This window comes from Pantherophis guttatus, chromosome 1 (assembly GCF_059756535.1).
Source record: "Pantherophis guttatus breed Tessera chromosome 1, ASM5975653v1, whole genome shotgun sequence".
Classification (NCBI taxonomy): Eukaryota; Metazoa; Chordata; class Lepidosauria; order Squamata; family Colubridae; genus Pantherophis; species Pantherophis guttatus.
The window spans coordinates 277,179,563-277,199,208 of NC_142063.1; the positions used below are offsets into that span (position 1 = coordinate 277,179,563).

Here is a 19,646-nt window from a genome sequence, read left to right on the forward strand (position 1 = left end):
GACCCACTGTGCCTTGCAGGGAGTGAAAAAAATCCTGCTAAATAAAACTGTTTGATCAATAGGCTGCTTAAGGTCAGGCAAGCTTGCAGCAATTCCATCGGTGTTGCCAAATCTCCATGGAGGGGAACTTCAGCCTATGCCATGTCCCCCCCCCCTTTCTTTCTTTCTTGCAGTAACATAAAACATAAAATGAATACCAAAGCCTCTGTCTTCTGAAGGAATAGTGTTCTTTCAAAATATGGACATATCCTGCTCTGCAAAGAAAATCAATCATAGGATCAGGTTTTATTGACAGTCTTTGTACACTGCAGATGAAATTCACATTCCTTCCTTCTCGCTGAATGGTGGGCGGGGGAAATGGGATGTCCTATTATGAGCATGACTTGCAAAAAAAAAAAAAAAAAATCCCTCAGCCAGCTTGCGCCTCTGGCCTCTTGACTAATTTGTGTCACTCTGAAGCTGATGAAATCAAAACTTGAAGCTGGACATAGGTTTTCCATATTGATTAGGTTCTGGAGAAAGAGGGACCACAAATGAATCAGAAGCAGTTAAGCGCAGAAAGGACAAACTCTGGCATGTCTCATTTTCTCTTTTAAATCTGCAATGCTGTTGTAATGATACACCCCGAAAGAAAATCGATAAGGAAGAAGACCTCCATCCTCCTGCTAATTTCATTTCAGCAGACATTGGGACCAGACCTTGAACGTGAAAAAAAAAAGGGGGGGCAGTAGATTACATAAAGAAAAGGAGCAATTATCTTTTGGATACTGCAGGGATGGACTATACCTTCTCTTAGGCTATAAACAGAAGATAACTGAAGTAGGGCACTTAACCCTATGGAGAAATAAGGAAAAGGTAGAAATTAATATGTGAAAAGGAAAGGCAGTATTATGCCATTTAGCACTGCCACTCAATTGCGACATACAGAACAGAATATGTAGGTCAAGGCTCATCTCTGCTTATCACAACTTGGGAATGCTCTGTGCCTTGGTCTTGGTAGATACATTTGCAGCCTTTGCCAGTAGGCTGTTTCATACGCAGGTGTACAACATATGGGATGACGCAAGCAAGGATGACTACTCCCTTAAGCCACACATCTGCTCGCACCTTGCTTGACAAAATGTGTCCTTTGGCAGGCCACAATGCAACAAAAGGTTACAAATATTGGGGAAGGATATATTCCAGCCACACATAAATCTGAACATTAGATGCAGTCTTCTCCAACCTGATGAATGCCAGATAGGTTGGGGAGCTACGCAGCTATGGAGTAAAGTCTATTCAATGTGAGTATTAAACCTCTACGAGCATAGTTCTGCTTTTGGCATATGCAAGAGAAGGGGCCATTTGTCCTCTAAACTAAACCTTATTGCCTGAAATCTCTTCCAAATGGATTGCTTTATTTACCTGACTCATGTCCAACAACCTCATCTTTTCTCAGTTGTGGAATTGCAGATAGCCCTGTCCTTTTAATTCTGGCATAATATTTGCCCCGACTACTCTAATACATTTAACAGGGTCTTGATCTGCAAAAAATAAACACATGAAGATTTTCAGAAAAGAAATACATTTCTTCCCTAGTAATTACTGCATAGAATCAATGGCAGGGGGAAGTTGATAACTGTAACCCTTGACATTTGGCTCATGTTGCACCCCTCTGTGCAATCCTCCTGCTTCCTGACATCTCTGCAAACAATGAAATAACAATTCATGGCTTTCTACTGAACATTAGATCAATGCCATGGCCCTGCCTGCTCCGAAATGCAAAGTGATTCATTAATCTCAAGGCTAGTTTGTGAATCTGAAGGAGGGGGGGAAAAAGAGAAAACGAAGAAGATAAAAGATCAGCAGAAAGCATCCTTCTCCTTCTCAAAAATGCAGGCATTCACTGCATGTTTGTTCCTGACTCATACAAAGAGAAGCCAAGAAAAAATGAGGGAAGAGGGATGCTTTCTTAAAGAATGTGCTTGTCCGAGATTTAAATTTCCTTTCGACAACAGTAGCCTTACTCTCGTTTCATCCACATCCCCTCTCAAGAATGTACAAGGAATTGGGACCATATCAGCTTGCAAGCATAACTGTGCTTGTGTGTGTTGGCCATACAAAAAGGGCCATGATAAAAGTATGGGTATATTCTCACATGCACAAAGCCCAAGGGGAGGCCTAGCAGAGCCTGTTCTCCCTCCTGCCTGCCTGCCTGCCTGCCTGCCTACAAATGTTGCTGCCATACTTTTTATGCAAACATCACCTGACGGTGCCCAAGGGGGCAAAGCAGCCAGGAGCTGTGCCACTATCTTCAGGGGCAGATGTGCACCAGAGAGTGCTGGGTGTGCCAATTTGTTTACCTCAGCCCAGAGGTAAACTTTAAATCTGGACCAAAGCCGAGATGATTTCTTTGCCGAGTTTCACCAGAAAGCATGCAGTGAGGCAGTTGGAAGCTTCTGTTCTTCCGGGACTGATTACAGACTGCTGAGGAAAATGTCTGTGTGTGTGTGTGCACGCGCATGTGCGTAAATGATAGGTAGGTAGGTAGGTAGGTAGGTAGGTAGGTAGATAGATAGATAGATAGATAGATAGATAGATAGATAGATAGATAGATAGAGATGGAGATAGATAGATAGATGGAGATAGATAGATAGATAGATAGATAGATAGATAGATAGATAGATAGGTAGGTAGGTAGGTAGGTAGGTAGATAGATAGATAGATAGATAGATAGATAGATAGATAGATAGAGATAGATTAGATAGATAGATAAATAGATAGATAGATAGATAGATAGATAGATAGATAGATGATAGAGTGTATACACAAACACACCAATCCTTCCTTGTGTAGGTATAGAAATGCCTCATTCCCGTTTGATTCCCCCTTTATTTGGCACCTGGGGGCTTTCTCCAAGTTTTCCATTAGCTGAGAGGAAATAAGCTAAAATACTAAAGGGTTTGGAGGAGGAGGAGGAGGAGATGTCAAAGAGTGTAAAGGGAGCCAGAGTCACTCTGCTGGCAAATGAATGCAGCAGGGATGATGTCATTGGAACAGTTGGTGGAGAAAAGAGAAAAACAAGTCTGTGTGTGCTAATCCTGTTTGCTGCCCTAAAGGGAATGGAAAGCAGCCAAGGCAAGGAGTTCTGGGAAACCATATAAGGGTGCCAAACAAGCTTTGCCGCCAACATTAGGAACTGACATCTTTGTTCTTTGTAACTTGGCTGGCGGCCAGAGGCCTCATTTCAGCTCTGCAGCCTGATTACACTGGATGCCTGCCAGCTGAGTGCTCTAAGTTCCTTTTCTTCTTTGGGAGCTTTTTGCCAAACATGCGGCAGTTACCATGGCACTGGGAAGGAAAGTTTAAAATTATACCAAACATGCACATGCATATATATATATATATATATATACACACACACACACACACACACACACACACACATATATATATATATATATATATATATATATATATATATATATATATATGCATACACACACACACACACACACACACACACACACATTCGGGAAGGCAGCCAGAGCGTTTGCGTACACTGGGGTGGTTTTATACAGATGTGCTCTTTTTCCTTGTCAGCTACACAATTTACAGATTTATCCCCAAAACACATCCATGGCATTTGAACAGAAAAGGGAAGAGAGGAGATATGTATGGGTGCGTGTACGCACGTGTGTGCTCGCACACGCAACCGCACACACACACACACACACACACACACACACACACACACACATGAAAGGGCCGCTGCACCAAACAGCTTCCTTTTCAGCTAAATTAATTTGAAACAATGGGGTCTCTAGTTAAAAGCTAACGTCTAGGTTTTCTGAAACAGTGAAGAGGCGAAAGAGTTATTTTTAAAATTGCCGTGGAAGGTTGTTTAGGAAAAGGAGCAGAGAGAGATGATTGCTGGAAATAATACTATATGCCTGTGAACTTGCATAAGGCAACAACACTGATTTATGAGGGGGGTAAAATTCACACATTCATAACAAATAGTTTGATTAACTAGGAAAGGGCTGCCAGAACCTGAATGGCCAATTTTATTTCTCACATAATAGGGAGAGGTGTGGTCCATCTCTGCTTCCTTCCTTTCTTTTACCCAGAAAAAAAAAGCATTCCATAGTTTTAATTTTTGAATAGGAAAAGTTCTTTGCTCAGGGATTTCAAATTGAGCCTGCAGCTATTTTTAACCAGCTATATTTTTCACCAGTTTAGAAAGTAGATCATCTGGGAGGCAGTAGAAATCTCGAAAAAAACATTTCTCAAACTGCATTCAATCAGCATGTTTCTGCAGTCAAGGTTATTTGGATCATTTTTGCCTCTTGCAAGATCCAATTTTCTTGAAATTCAATACCAGCCCAATGGAATCCCTGCCCTCTTTCTGCCTTGCCTTGCAATATGGGTATTAATTGCATAGCATTATGTCTCCATACACTGTACATGCACATCTCAGATATAAAGTATGCAAGGAACTATTGCTGGGGAAGAGAAAGATGTGGCCCATAATAATAATGGTCATGAGGATGTGTTTCAAAGGAGACATTAAATCCTCTTCATTTCAAAAGAAAATTTAAGTGTGTATCTTGTCCAGCAACATTGGTGGGAAGCATAAAGATGCATTATGTACGGTGTAATAGATTCTTCCCACTCTGGTCTGCTGGGGCTGGTCCAGAAAGGTACTATGATCAATGGTATTGAAATCTATGGAGCGATCCACCTCCTTCCAAAGCCCTCCAAAGGTTATCAGGAAGCATAACCAATGTGGTCTCACTGCTATTGGCTGGCCTGAACTTGGCCTGATACAGGTCAGATAATCCACTTCACTCAGGAACTGCCTTCCCTTTCTAGACAGAAATTATCCAATGTCTCTGGGCCCAAAGATCTTGAGCAGGTGGCACAGCACTGCTCCTTCAAAATGAGCGGTACTATCCCCTCCCACAGCGAGGCATTCGTTTCACCACTTAGCTCCAACCACATGACATCTCCTGAGAGGTCTTGACTAACCAGGAGCAGCCTGGGTCAAGCACACAGGTGGCTGAGTTCACAACCATGAGGACTCTATCCACTTCTTCATGATGAACCAACACAAACTCTTCTCAGATAACAGGACTCAGACAGGACTCTGAAAAACCACACTCTGGAAATTGCAAAAACTAGAACAAAATAACTTTTAACGTCTACATTTGTAAATCAGTTTTACAGTATCTATTTAGAAATCACATTACAGTGATTTGCAGTGATTTCACCCTCCTTTTTTTTAAATTAAAAGGAGAAGGAATGACTTCTTTGCAGAGTCTCAACCCCAAAAGAATACTTAGTCCAGAACAGAATTGTGGACTAGTCTAGTTCCCTGCTGAAAGTCTTCCCTGGGCCCCATACTATTGTTCTTCCGAAAAGTGTGAAAGCAATTAATAGAAAACATTTATTCTAACTAAGATTCAGCCATTTTGAAAGAACCTAGAGCACAACAAGGATGAAAATCAGGGGTGGGTTTTAAAATTTTTAGCAAGGGGTTCTCTGTCCGGTTGCTGGGTGGGGGTGGCCATGGTGGGCGTGGCCTAGTTGGCCTGCACCACAGCGGGGGTGGGGGCATTTTTGCCCTCCCCAGGCTCCAGAGGCTTTCTTCCTGAACTTCCAGTAGGTCCGTTTTTCGCCCTCCCCGAGCCTCCATGCCTCCTTGCACTTACCTGCATCCAAAACGGGCCACGTGAGGACTCCTGGGAGGGAGGGGGCAGGGAGGGAGGGGCCAGCCAGAAGTGGGATTTGGGGGTTCTCCAAACTGCACAGAATCTTAGCTAGAGGTTCTTCTGAACCCCTGCGAACCCCCAGCAGCCCACCCCTGATGAAAATACTGGGAAGACTTAGATAGAGTCCAATTCTCTTTTCTGTAAAACGCAGTCCTGATCCCACACACCCACAACAGGTCATTTGACTTCATTTCCAAGGTAATAGGTAGCAAACTGTAACAGATTTTGTACATCTTATGGACAGTGTCAGAATGATGGAAATTGCTTCTTCATTGGTATAGCTATTAACAAGTTAAGCCCAGGCATTTAAGGCAATATTGTGAAAACAAGGCAGAAAATCTGTGCTGTCAACATGCTATGCTAAACTGCAAGTAAGTATGTGGCCTTAGAGATGAAGTAGCAGAAATGCTCAAGAGGGATCAGTAAAACAAGGTGAAGTGGTAATATTCCCAATAATAATATAATTTCAGTGGTTATCAGGTTTCAAACAAACTCCCTGCAATGTGAGGTTGAAAAGGCACCTCCAAAGCACCTGAGGTACAAGAAGCAATGGGTGGAAATTGATTAAAAAGAGATCCAATCTGGAACTAAGGAGAAATTTCCTGACAGTGAGAACAATTAATCGTTGGAACAGCTTGCATCTCAGAGTTTTGGGTGCTGTATCACGTCATGAAAAATAGACTGGATAACTAAACAGTTCAGGATGGTACATGGTGTCCTGCTTTGGGCATGGGGTTGGTCCCCAACCTTTCTGACTTGGCAACCTGGCATGGTGGGGGAGGAGGGGGGATAGTTCCATGAGAACGGCAGGCACACATACCTGCACAGCTCCATTTGTGCAAGTGCAAGTCACCCGCCACTGCACACTTTGTGCAAGTGCAAGTCACCCGCCACCCGTCACCTGCCATGCACACTCACCCGCCACTCACACGGCCCAGTAATGGACCGCGGCCTAGAGATTGGGGACCCCTGGACAAAAAGAGCTCCAGGTCCCTATGATCCTATGTTTTATGTTCTGTTGGGTATTAAGGGGCTTGGGGAAGGAAAAAGGATGGATGGAAGAGCATTAAAGTGGAATTCCAAAATATGTCTTTTTTACACGGAATTCTACTGAACAGAAAGTAGGCAGATGCATGGAAAAATGGCAGTTTGGTGCCCTTAGTGTTTATGCAGAAGAAGCAAACATTGGCAGGTGTTATTTGTCATGTCCTAATATTGCAAGAGTAAGAAAACCTGCACCTGCCATAATCCCCTCTTCTTTCTGACTGTTAAACATAGGAATCTTGGGTTTTTGTTTTGTTTGTGGGGTTTTTTTTGCACTAGGTCACCATCTTAAATATTCTGGCATAATCACCGAAGGGCATTTGAGCTCCATTGCCTCTTGTGGAAAGAGGGAGAGGTTATGCAATAGGTCCTTGCCCATAGCAGGAAACAAATGCAGTCTTCCAGATTCATACGGCCACATCATTTCCCTCCTGGGCTGCTCCTGGCTGTTTCTGAAGCTGACTTTAAAAATCCAACTCCACGCTTTGGCAACCGGTTGGGACTCGTTTGGACTATGGCCACTAAAGATTTCAACTGCACGTTCCCCTGCTTCTTGCCCTTCCCATCTGTGCAGGGAACATGAGCCCTCCTGGCTGGCCTCTGTGCTTGCTTTTTCCTTTTAGGGATTGTTCCATCCTCCCTTGTCCCCATCCTTTTCCTTTGCTTTCCCAGAAGTGTGTACACATGGATGCCTTCCCACCCTCTTCTTACACTGACAATAATGCAACTCCCCTTCCCCCGCCCCCTTCCTTTTATTGTACCATCGTTGCTTTGATGCTGTAATGATTAAAGCAAAGGGAACAGGTTGCTGCTTTGTTCTTTTGTTCCAGAAGGTCTGTGGACACTTTGTAGCGAGGTTCAAGCTTCATAGAAGCAAAGAGCCTTTTGTTAAACTTTGTACTTGCGTTGCAGTTTGAAGATTTAGTTGCAGTGCATGTTTCAACTTTAAGTTGAGGATAAGAGAGACAAGAGAATCTTTGAATTTCTGGGGGGCAGGAGAGGGGGAATAAGAAGAGCATGCTTCGTCCAGCCTGGGCCAAAACTGAAATAATGCCTATTAGAGGATGTAAAGAGCAATGGAAGCATGGGAAATGGGCATAGAGGGTGAGGAACAGGGATGCTTGTGAAAGGTTGGAGGAGTCAAAAACAGTAAAGATGTATTTGTCCAGGGATATCTGCAGAGAGAGGAGTAAAAAAATCAACATGGCAGCCAAAGCCATGCAATTAGAGCCCCACCATTTCTGTACATGCATTGCCACACATGTAAAAAAAAAAAGGGGGGGAGGGTTGGTTGTGGCTACTGTCTGTACTTTTTTGATCCACCTCTCCATAGACACCCTTGGCAAGAAAGGTTCATCGACTTAATGGGCCATGGTTGGATCAGGCTCAAAAGAGTGAAAAATGGGAGCCGCTATCCATCAGAAAACAGGAATCCAGCAGCCCAAGAAGAAGTGGCTTGCACATAGTAGTGACTATCCAGAGGAGGGATGAGAATACGCCAAGCATTGTAGCCAATGCCACTAAATGAAAGGAAGCACTTCAGACCCCCGACCTGGAAGAGTTTAAGCGGTATAGGTGGTCCTCAACTTATGACCACAAATGGGACTGGAACTTAGTCGCTAAGCGAAGTGATCATTAAGTGAGTCACATCCCATTATATGACCCTTTTTGGCTGCAGTTGTTAAACGAATCATGCAATTGTTAAGCAAACCTGTTTCCCACATTGACTTCGCTTGTTGGAAGCCACTTGGGAAGGTCACAAATTATGATCACATGACCACAGGATGCTGCAACCACCGTAAATATATGCTGGTTGCCAAGTGCCCCAATTTTGTGACCGTGGGGATATTGCAACAGTCGTAAATCATAAGTGGTTGTAAGCCACTTTTTTCAGCATTGGTATAACTTTGAATGGTTGTTAAACGAATGATTGTAAGTCAAGGACTAACCGTAGTTTTGAAATGGAGCAACATTTCAAAACATGGGTGGTTGCATTTGCAAGGGACTTAGAGTGGGTGGATGATAGCATCATTTATTTCTGCATTTAAGAATGGAGGGTTGTCCATAAGAGCAGAAAGTGCAGATCTACTCTTGGTTGAAATCAGAGCTTCCAGCTAATTTTATAATGCTCTGGTCTTTGCCTTTGAAAAGAACTTGAAATTCAGCCACTTTAGATTTTTCTCATTTTTTCCATCAGGGAAATCAAGGCAGTTTCCCTGTGATACAAAGGGGATCTCCCATTCAGGCATGCAGAGTCATGAGGAAACCTTGATTTCTCAAAAGTGGTTTTATTGGGTTTTGTCATATGTGCCCTGTTCATGATTGACAATGTGTTAATCACTGACTTTTGCATACGATGTTCTGCACTTTAAGAGGCAGGAAAAAAACAGGCTGTCATTGCGGTTGTATAACAACAAGTTGGGGAAGGGAGGAAGTGACTGGTTACCAAGGCATGAAATCCATAGTGAATAATATTCAAATTAGACTCTTAAGTGCTGACATTTCAAATTTCTTCCATGTCCCCTTCTTTGCTTCGTGTTCTCTTTTTCTTGATACCGAGTTTCTGAGAGCTAGAAAAGGGATATATTCCTTTTTGACCTTGAGCTGACCCAGTAAAGGGATTATTTTAATAAAGGGCTATTGTTTTTTCTTACAGCCATTCTCTTTTTTTCTTTTTTTATAACTGTTGTGTTATGTTGTGTTTCAAAAGAAACACATTTGTCATTCAGTTAAAGATGGTGAAAACTATTTTCCTTTTATTTTTGTAATAAAACTTCAGATAATTAATAAAAATGTGCATTATTAATTTTCAAGGATAGGCACACTTCAAGCCGGGGGAGGGGGAATCTTCTATTAACAAAAGGTAATTTAATAAGATGTTTCCTCACTTCAGACCCAAAAGCCCCATTACTACCTGAATACCACCAAAAATGTATCTCATTATGAATCTTGTTATACTCCAAAATGGATATAAATAGAACTGTGACACTACATTGGCGGGCCTCATATATCTCTTGGTGCTTATTAAATCAGCCACTAAATTACAACGTCTTTCTTTATAATCATCTTCTCAGGAGCCAAGCATTTCATATGTTATGAAGGGGCTATTACAGCATGGGAAAATTAGCATGGGTGGTTTATTATGGAATAAGCTCTTAGCTGCACATTAGTGTTAGAGGAGAGTGTGTTACAACAGAGAGAAAGTAGGCAATTTCATTATCCTTTCAATAATCTGTTGTGGGAACCCGAAAGATCAACCAGGATTTTATATTGTGCTGATGGAAGAGTTGCAAGAAAGAAAAACAACAACGATGGCTATGAACAGGAGAAAGAGACAGAGGGGCTAATTCTGGCTGCACAAGACAAAAGCCTGAAGAACAAATGCATATCAAGCCAGAATTGAGAAGACAGCAACAGATAGCAAATGCCATCTCTGCAAAGAGGCTGAAGATACAGTGGACTGCCTATAGTTAGCTGCTGCAAGAAGGTTGCAGAGACTGGTTACAAACAATGGCATGACAAAGTAGCAACAATCGTGCACTGAAATATCTGCAAGAAAATGCCACTTGCCTGCAAGCAAGAACTGGGGGGACTACAAACATTGGCAAAAAAAAAGTATAGTAATAGAAAATGAATAAGCAAAAATTCTCTGGCACTTTAGAATTCAAACAGACAAGCCCTTGCCACATAACAATCCAGACTTAATTGTTGTGAACAAGAAAGGCAGTGGACATGGACCTGGAGACAGTCAAATAGAAGAGAAGTAACTGGAGAAAATAACAATATATAAAGACTTGCAAATAGAAGTAACTGTGACAAAATGAAAGATAATACCAATAATAATAGGCTCCTTGCGTGCAATCCCAAAATATCTAGAGAATATCTACAAATATCTATGAATACCATCAGCACTGAACTCCTGAAAGAGATCTTAAGGTAAGGCCAAGAGTGTATGAATCAAAAATAATCCTTCAACTAACCTCATCACAAGCCATTTAGGAACTTAAAGATTAACATCAGACCTTTGAATGTCATCCAGAAACGTAACGTTAGCTTTTCAATATACAATAATATAAAACTGTAGCTCTCAGACCTCACCAGTCTCTGATTTCTAGACTGGTTGTATGTTTCCAGAGTCCCTTCAAGTAAACTTTGCTAACCTTTCAGTTAAAAGGATCAAGTCTTGGGAATAGGACGGATCCCGTTGCCATGGTCAGTTAGGTCACTTTAACTCAAACTAAACAGCTGATATAATTTAATTTGATTGTACTTGTGTATATTATCCACTGCCTCAATCTAAGTGGGAGACTTTAAGCAGTTATCATCTGCCTTGCTATAAGACAATTTTCATATTATAACAATCCTTATCTAAATTTAACATTCAACACTATGTACCTGTTTTGTGAAAAGAGAGAGAGAGAAAGAGAGAGAGAGAGAGAGAAGGGAAGGAAGGAAGGAAGGAAGGAAGGAAGGAAGGAAGGAAGGAAGGAAGGAAAGAGTTAGAGAGAAAGACAGATAGAAAGACAGAAAGAAAGAAAGAAAGAAAGAAAGAAAGAAAGAAAGAAAGAAAGAAAGAAAGAAAGAAAGAAAGAAAGAAAGACTGGCATAATTTTGCAGAGATAAATTAAACTGAATATTTTATTTTGTTCAATTCTTGATTTTAATTTATAAAGAGTAAATCCTGATGCAGAATGGATGTACCCAGTTCATGGTGCTAATTATATTCTCACTGCTTAAGGCAAATTAAAGTCCTTAAAATGTAAACAGCCCCCACAGTTTCAGACACTAGAAATGTTTTCACTGTAAAACTGCTTAGGCTTTGCTCCATTTTAGGCCTTTAAAAAAAAAAGTACTTATTTATTTAATTTAGACATGTACAGTATAACAATTTTTATTTTTAAAGAATAACAAAATTAAAAAATAAAAATACAAAGAAAAAAATCTGCCGCATCTACCAATCTACTTATCAGTAATCATTGTTTTACTAATGAATTCACTACTATAATATCAACAATACAAAATATTATTGTAAGATATCACAAAATCTCTGCCATAGTAATATCTATGTGCCAGCTGTTGCATCCTTTGATTAATAGAAAATACTGCCTTTGTCTTGAGATCATATCTCTGGAATGTCTGTTTGCAACTAGTTAACTTATATTAACTTCAAACATTATATTAGCTGTTGTTCTGCTATAAAAGGAGATGGCCAATAGTTGCATTCTTAAACAAACAGATTTCCACTGAGTATCCTAGGGAGGCAGATTTGTTTCAACCCTTCACTACCTTGTATTTTGTTGCTACTCTCATTTGGTCTTGTAAAAGGAGTGGATGCCTCTTTAAATGTTCTAGAAGGGCAATCTCCATGCAATTTCTACGAATAATGAACCAGTTTGAATAATCTATGAAAACTAAAGGCTGTCAGTTCTGTACTTTCCATGCTTTTGAAGCAATGAAAGATGATGTAAAACTGCAAGCCAAGGCGCCTTAAATAAATGGAAGAAAACTCCTACTGTCCAATGCTTGGCATCAGTCTCTTGGCCTAGTAAAATTCTTAAACAAATTAGGGATGTGCAAGCTGTGAAGTGCCCAGACTGAGCAGAAAAGCGAAGCAGGGGCTGGAGTCAGGCTCTGTAGCTGCCAAAAGCTTACAGCTCATCTTGGCAGCCAGAGGAGGCTGGTTATAAATTTCCTGAGGGTTAATGTACAGAATCTTCTAGCTAGCAAACATGATAATAAAGAACAAAGATGAAACTCTCAGAGCTGCTGACCAGGAATTGCCTGAAAAGACCAAGTGCCAGCTGCACGTCTGGAAAACCAACACTCTTATCATGGTGTAGTCAGCAGTAGCCGAATATGAAATGTATAGAAAACCTCTGGCTTTGGCCCCAGTTGTTCAGCCGAAAATCTAATCCTCATGAACGAATCTGCCTACATGTAATATGATGACGCCCGGTAGTCTAGTCATCGGTGCCCAGAGATCTCCTTCCTTGAGAGGGAATGTATGTGATGCCTGGCTGGCACTTTTCAGTCTTGCCTGCTTTTGAGACATCCACAGGCTGTAAGGCTTCTCATAACTAATTGTATCCTTCCATTTCCCAGCAGGGGACATTCATCCTGTGCTGCTAAATCAGAAGGTTACCTAGCAACAAACAGAACTCTTGAATGTGCTGAGAGGAAAAAAGCATTAAAGGAATAAAAAAAAAAATTGCTGAGAGAGTCACGGGGAAACAAGGTCACCGTTTGCTTTTGACAGAAGTGAGATGTTTCAGTTCTTGCTCTATAATTTCCATCGCTTCCAACCAGCACAAACAGCTGGGATGATGTAATCTAACACATCTGGAGGGCACCAAGATGGGAGAGGCAGTATTTTTTTCCTTTTTCAGTGCAATATTGGCTGAATCTGACAATAATATTTCATCCTATCCTTGCAGCATTTCTGTAGCAAACATGGAACAGTATTCCCAGAAAGTAGTGCTAGTCATGACGAAGAAAATGGAAACAGGTGGCAATATCTAGTCCCATGTCAATATGGGATATTTCTGAAAATAGGTTCAACATCTGCACCCCAAAAAAGCTTGTTGATTGGTCCAAAGAAGCATGGGATGTACTGGGAGAAGGTGATTAATAATAACCAAGCTCTGCTATTGAAAGGTATTGAAAAGGAATGGCAGAGCTGGCAGTGAATTCAATTCTGATATCATGGCCAGCAGCTCCCAGAAATAGGCTGTGTGATTTGCATGAAGCTGTAATGGAGTAATTCTCCTCTGCAGCTTGCCAAGTAATAATAATAAAAAAAAACCAACAGCAAAATGCATGTATGGCCTTGCAAATTCTCTTTTTACTCAAAGCAGAGGAAAACATGAAATCCATGCAATAGTGACTGAACTCGCAACACAGAAGCGGTAGACTGTAGCCCTCCTTCTCTGTTTAAATCAATTTTCTGTGCTTGAGAGAGCACTAGGCCTGTTTTGTAATTACAAGTCTACCTCTCTTTTCAAAAGAGCACTAAATCCGTGTTCATAAAGAGGCGCATTGCATGTGCTTCAGAAAGCACTAGTCATGCATTACCTGGGCAGATGCCTCTGCACAAGCCAGGTGTCCAGTCTCTCCTGCAGCCCAAGCCAAAATGGCCAGAGAGCCCCTAGCCAGCAGAAGGGGGATGGTATGCCCGTGGCATTCTAAATGGGCCAGTAGGAGCAGAGCAGATACTAGTCTTGGCTGTGTTAGTAATCCACATTATTAGTGAAACGTGCTAGTTGAGTTCCATCATGAAAATCAGATCAAGGGGTGAAGGAAAATGCTACTTTATAAGTGGAACAGCTAAAGAGGATTTTAAGCAGCCTTAGCTGTGGGTCAGGGAAGAGATGAAGTTCATGCCACATTTGAGCGGATCATGAAGTGAGCCCTCTGAAGCTGGTTTTGAGCTGGAATCCTGCAGCTCTTTGGAGCTGGAAGTGGGGGGACGCAGAGCATTTCTACAGGGGAGAATTTTTGCTTCACCTCAGGCTCACTCCCAGTCCTTCTGACATGCTGTCAGCACCCTCTATCCACTTCAGCAGCCTAGGCGAGCAAGAAAGGGTGAGATTGAGAAAATTCTGTTGCTTTCACTGTTTCTCGGGAGATGAACAGAATGAGAAAACCACCAGACTGCTTACTTTCTTTTTTTAATTGTTTCCTTTCTTTTCCTCTTATGTGGAATGCAGGTCGAGTGGATGACTGTTACTGTTAAGGCCCGAAGCTTAAGACAGGATTTTGATTTATATTCCTGGTTTTGCGTGTTTCTGAACTGGAGGAAATGAAAAAAACAAACAAACAAACCACGGACTGTTTTCAAACTACTTTTGAAGGATTGAAGCTTGAAAACAATGGTGAGGTGGAAGCCCCTTAAACTGGAAAGCCATTGCCAATCAAAGTGACAGTACTAGACTAGATGGACCTGAACATTACAAAGCAAAGATTCTTATGAGAGCTGGGCTGGCTTTTAGTAGGAATCTGACAATAGACTGTTTCCAAACCAGTAACAGCTTCACTTTACTTAGTGAATGGTGGAAAAACAGAAGCCACTGATAGTCATTCTCTCTCTCTTTTTTTTAAAATGGCTGAAATTCCACAAGATAGGTGAAGTTCTCAAGATTTCTGCCTTTTCACATAAGATCTTATGATATTTGGGCCGTGTTTGACTTTTTAATTAAAAAGGAAAATGAAGGAAGCAACATCCTGAAAAACTGCAGTTGCTAACCCCTGGTACCACAGGTTTCCTGTATCTTTCGTGCGAACTCCCCCTCTGCAACAAAATCGATCCTGCTGCACAAGAAGGAGAGTGGAAAATACAACCCTGATGAAATTTCACCTGGTATTCGCACACCGTCATGGCAATAATGTAGTATCATTTGCAGACAGAAGCTGTTCCACTCAGTGAGATACACGGTCTCGGGGTTGATAGATATCTTCAAACAGTGCTTGGTTAAATGTTCATGATTCTGTTGCCATGGGAATATTCATAGGCTAGTCATAGCTCTGAGGCGTGAAAAGGTCCAGAAAAACCACAAACACACACAGAGTGTACTTTGGTGGCATATTGCTTGAGTGGAGTCACAAACAAATCAATCTTTGGGGAGGAAAATCCCCCAAAGCTGAGATTTATGGCATTAGTTATGGCTATGAGTGCTCCTGCCTTGCTTCTCCTTCTCTCTCTCTCTCCCTCTCTCTCTCCCTCCCTCCCTCCCCCCTGTCTCTGCAACCCTGTCTAGCATTACACCCTAAATTCAACAAAACAATAATACATTGCTAAAGAGGGATTGATTTTTCCAGCAGACATTGTTGTAGCCATTACAGGGGAATCTATGTGATATATTTGCAATTGTTTTCTCCAAGATCTAATGGATTATTACATAGGTTAGATGAAGGTCTCCTTTGCGTTCTGTCTTCTACAGCATATGTAGAAAGATCTTTATTGTCCCGATCACTGGAAGTTCAGCCAATACATGGCAGTCATGCATTGATGATTAGAGAATCTCTCCAAGGACATATCGCAATGAGATGGTACTTCCATTTTTGTCTGCAGCAATTGCTTTGATAAATTTGCTCCGTTTTAGGGTTTATTTGTGACTGTCCAGCCTCATTAATGCCTCTGGGCAAATCTGAAGAAAGCATCAAGCTGATAGGTAGGTATCAATCACAGAGGAGCTTCTTTTGTGAGAAGGAACAATGCAGACATCATGTAGCCGTGCTTTTGTGATTTGTGCTACCACAATAAGCTATTTATGGAATCCTACTCATGAGCCCTAAGCATAACAGCTTAAGATACCACTACCAGGAAAATGGTGAAATTCCCCATTCATGATTTGAAGAATATGTAAGATAAAGCAATAAAAACATCCTAAAGTAAAGCCCAGTTTCTGAGGACTAAATGTACAAATGCATGTAATTTTCTTGGCACCAACACCAACATGTTTTACCATTGTCATCTTCTGGGATGATTTCCTAACTTTTTCTTTTAATTTAGTAAAGCATAGGACTTCTTCATGTCATCCAAATACTAAGCAGGTTTGAGCTTGCTTAGCTTTTCAAAATCAGCCGATTTTAGGCAGGAAAGCATCCTTTTAATATGCATTAGCTATGAACAGGTAGCCATCACCATGATAAACAAAATCAAGATTGCAATAAATGAGAGCCAGGAGAACAGTATAAATTGTATTAAACAGTATAAATAGTATTAATATATTGGGCACCTTAATATACAGTAGTTGCAAAGCCTAGATTCTTTTTCAGTCATATATTACTTAGCATTAAAATGAATAACCTTTTCTGTTCTTTTACATGTTTATTTATATTTGTATTGAGATTTAAATGAATAAGAATCTTCTATTTTATACTCAGCTTTATTTATATGCTCAGAAACAAAACAAAATCTGTTTGTGATCCAAGTAAGCCTCTCATAGTTATCTTATTGCGGAGATGGAGGGCGGCATATACATTTAATAAACAAACAAGCAATGAGAGTTGGTTTACCAAAAATTATCTATCTAGTGGTTAGAATGTGGCGCAGTGGTTAGAATGGAGTATTGCAGGCTACTTCTGCTGATCACCGGCTGCCAGCAGTTCGGCAGTTCAAGTCTCACTGGCTCAAGGTTGACTCAGCCTTCCATCCTTCCAAGGTTGTTAAAATGAGGACCCAGATTGTTGGGGGCAATATGCTGACTTTTTTAATTGCTTAGAGAGGGCTGTAAAGCACTGTGAAGTGGTATATAAATCTAAGTGCTATTGCTGTTGCTAGTGTGATCAAGCTATCTTTCTGATAAAAGAAGGTTGCAATTACAGAAGAATTACTGTTTGTTCTAGTACATGTGTCAAATTTAATTTCTAATATACCCATTTTATAGGATGTCAGAGTTGAAAAGACTGTTCCTGACATGTACAAAATTGCCACCAGTGAATAACAAGCAAACAATAGTCTGCATGACTGTTAAGGCAGCTTCTTATGAATATGTTACAATGAAATCTGAAACTATATCAGTGGTGCTTTAGTGGTTTAAAAAACAAGTCCAGGGTTAGAATTTGGCATATTAAACCTTGACTGAAATACCCACTCAGCCCTGCAGATGATGAAACTACAGTGGACCAATGGTTCCCTTTTGCTAACCTCACAAAGATGTAAATTTTTTTCTTTCTTTTTTGTGAAAATAAATTAACATCGCAGGCAGGACTAAATTACTCTCTCTTAGAAACAGATCTTTCTGGATCCAATGCTAGTAATTTGACCTTATATTGTTTAGGGGATGGCTCCTCACACATTACTTTTCAGGTTTCTAAATTTTTTTTAAGAGCTGTAACTATTAGAGGAGAACGATGTAATTCCTCTCAGCCAAGGCTTCTGGTAGCCAACTGTTTATGATATTATTTTCCCCATGTTCTTTTGCAATTATATTTGTACTTTGGTCTGTGACTGCAAATAAAACTTATTATTAAATTAACATGTCTGTCTGTCTGTGTTCTGCACTTGCAAATTAATGATTCCAGTTGACTTTTCAACAGGTATCAAATTTTGGACTTCACTGATTTTTGCTCACAAGATGATGTCAGACCTCTGTTCCACCCAAAGGGCAGTTGTAGCTTTTGTAGGCTTTATAGTACTGATGAATGCTCTGCACAAATGGTGCAGTCTGAGGCTATTCTGGGGCCAAATCATTGGTGGTATTCAGCTGATTCTATCCGGTTCGGGCAAACCGGTAGCGGCGGCTGCGGGAGGCTCCGCCCACCCAACCAGATGTCATCATATCCTGTTTTTGATGCTCTGCGCATGGGTGGAAGGCCCTGTGCATGCACAGAGGTGGCGGATGTGAGTGAAACGCATGCATGCTCTCTCTCTCACATTTGAGAACTGGTAGCAAAGGTAAGTGAATATCACCCCTGGGCCAAATGCATATTCAGGTAATCCTTGGTTAAGGATTGCTCTGACTGTGTAATGACTGTTCAAACTTACAATGGGACTAAAAATGTAGCTTTATGACTAGTCCTCCAACTTACATCTGTCATTTGTCCCTGTAATTATGTGGTTGCCATTTGGGCACTTCACAGTCAGCTTCCCAAAAGCAAAGGTCACTGGACAAGCTGGTAGTAAGTCCCAAGTCATGGTTACGTGATGTTGCATTTTATGATTGAAATGGAACAGATGCCGTAAGCCTGGCATTGTCACATGATGTTTCACTTAACAACCATGTTGCTTAGCAATGACATTGCCTATCCCAATTGCAGGTTTAAAGTGAAGATTATCTGGAACTCTGATTATCTGCATGAAAAGCCAGCATGAAAGGGGATGACTGTGAGCAAAGAAACGATAGAACAGGGAACTTAATTATTTCGCTGTGTGTGTCATCTTCCTTCTCCAGACTGCCCTAAGGACTTTGTCTCCATTGCTCTCAAATGATTTCATTGAGATAAAAGCCTTGAAAACAGCAGTTAAGAACACTGAAATAATGAGCAAGGAAAAAGTTCAGTTCTCCTCCCTATGTTTTTTTTCTCCGTTCCAAATCATATTCTCCTGAGCCAACTTTTCATGCTGAAAAGAAAAAAAAGAAAGAAAATAACAACTCTAACTGAGCACTGGAAGTTCCATGATATTTGGGGACATAAGGAAGATCCTCAAAGGAAAGTTACTAAAGGCTGCGAAAATATCATCAGCCCATCAGCTTGGGAAGAAATGACTTTGTCTCAAGTCTTTGCACTTTTCCAGGCTAACTTTTCCTCCGTATGCCCGAAATAGATTAAAAGGTAACATTTCTGTTGAGTTGAGTTGAATTTGACTCTAATGATTATATGACAATGGTAAATTATTATGTTTCATATGGAAGTGATTTGCCATGGTCGTCTTCTTCCATATCCAACATACAGCTTTGGAAATGCCTAGTTGTCCAACCTCATTTAGCTTAGCTTCTTGAGACCCAAGAAAATTGGTACCATGATGCCAGGCAGTTAAGCCCTAAACTGTGATTAGAACTGCAATTAAAATAACAATCCCATTGACCCCGCATGCATCCAACCAGTAAGTTTGAAGAACGTTGTTGAGATTGCTTCATTTACTTTCACATTTAAGCCAATGGAAAACATATTCTGTCCCTAAAATTTTGACAGGATGAAGCATTACTCTGAGGAATTGCAGAACATGAACTTCAGAGCAACTGGCAAATGCAGACTTCCTCCTCCAAACCACTCAGTGTTGATCCATCAAAGGAAAACATTCTTCAAGTAACATCTGGATCCTGTAATAATACATGCATTTGTTATTAATTCATAAAAGCAGGAAAGTATGGCCTATGCCATTTAAAGATACAACCAGAATCTTGGCTG

General features: G+C 40.9%; 1 long non-coding RNA gene across 1 annotated transcript; it reads left to right on the forward strand.

Moving 5' to 3' along the window:
• The first annotated feature begins 14,224 nt into the window (after positions 1–14,224).
• On the forward strand, positions 14,225–17,773 carry LOC132712129 (uncharacterized). The gene is made up of 2 exons (XR_009622824.2): positions 14,225–14,378; positions 14,504–17,773. It is a non-coding gene; the product is annotated as an uncharacterized LOC132712129 (long non-coding RNA).
• Positions 17,774–19,646: the final 1,873 nt, after the last annotated feature.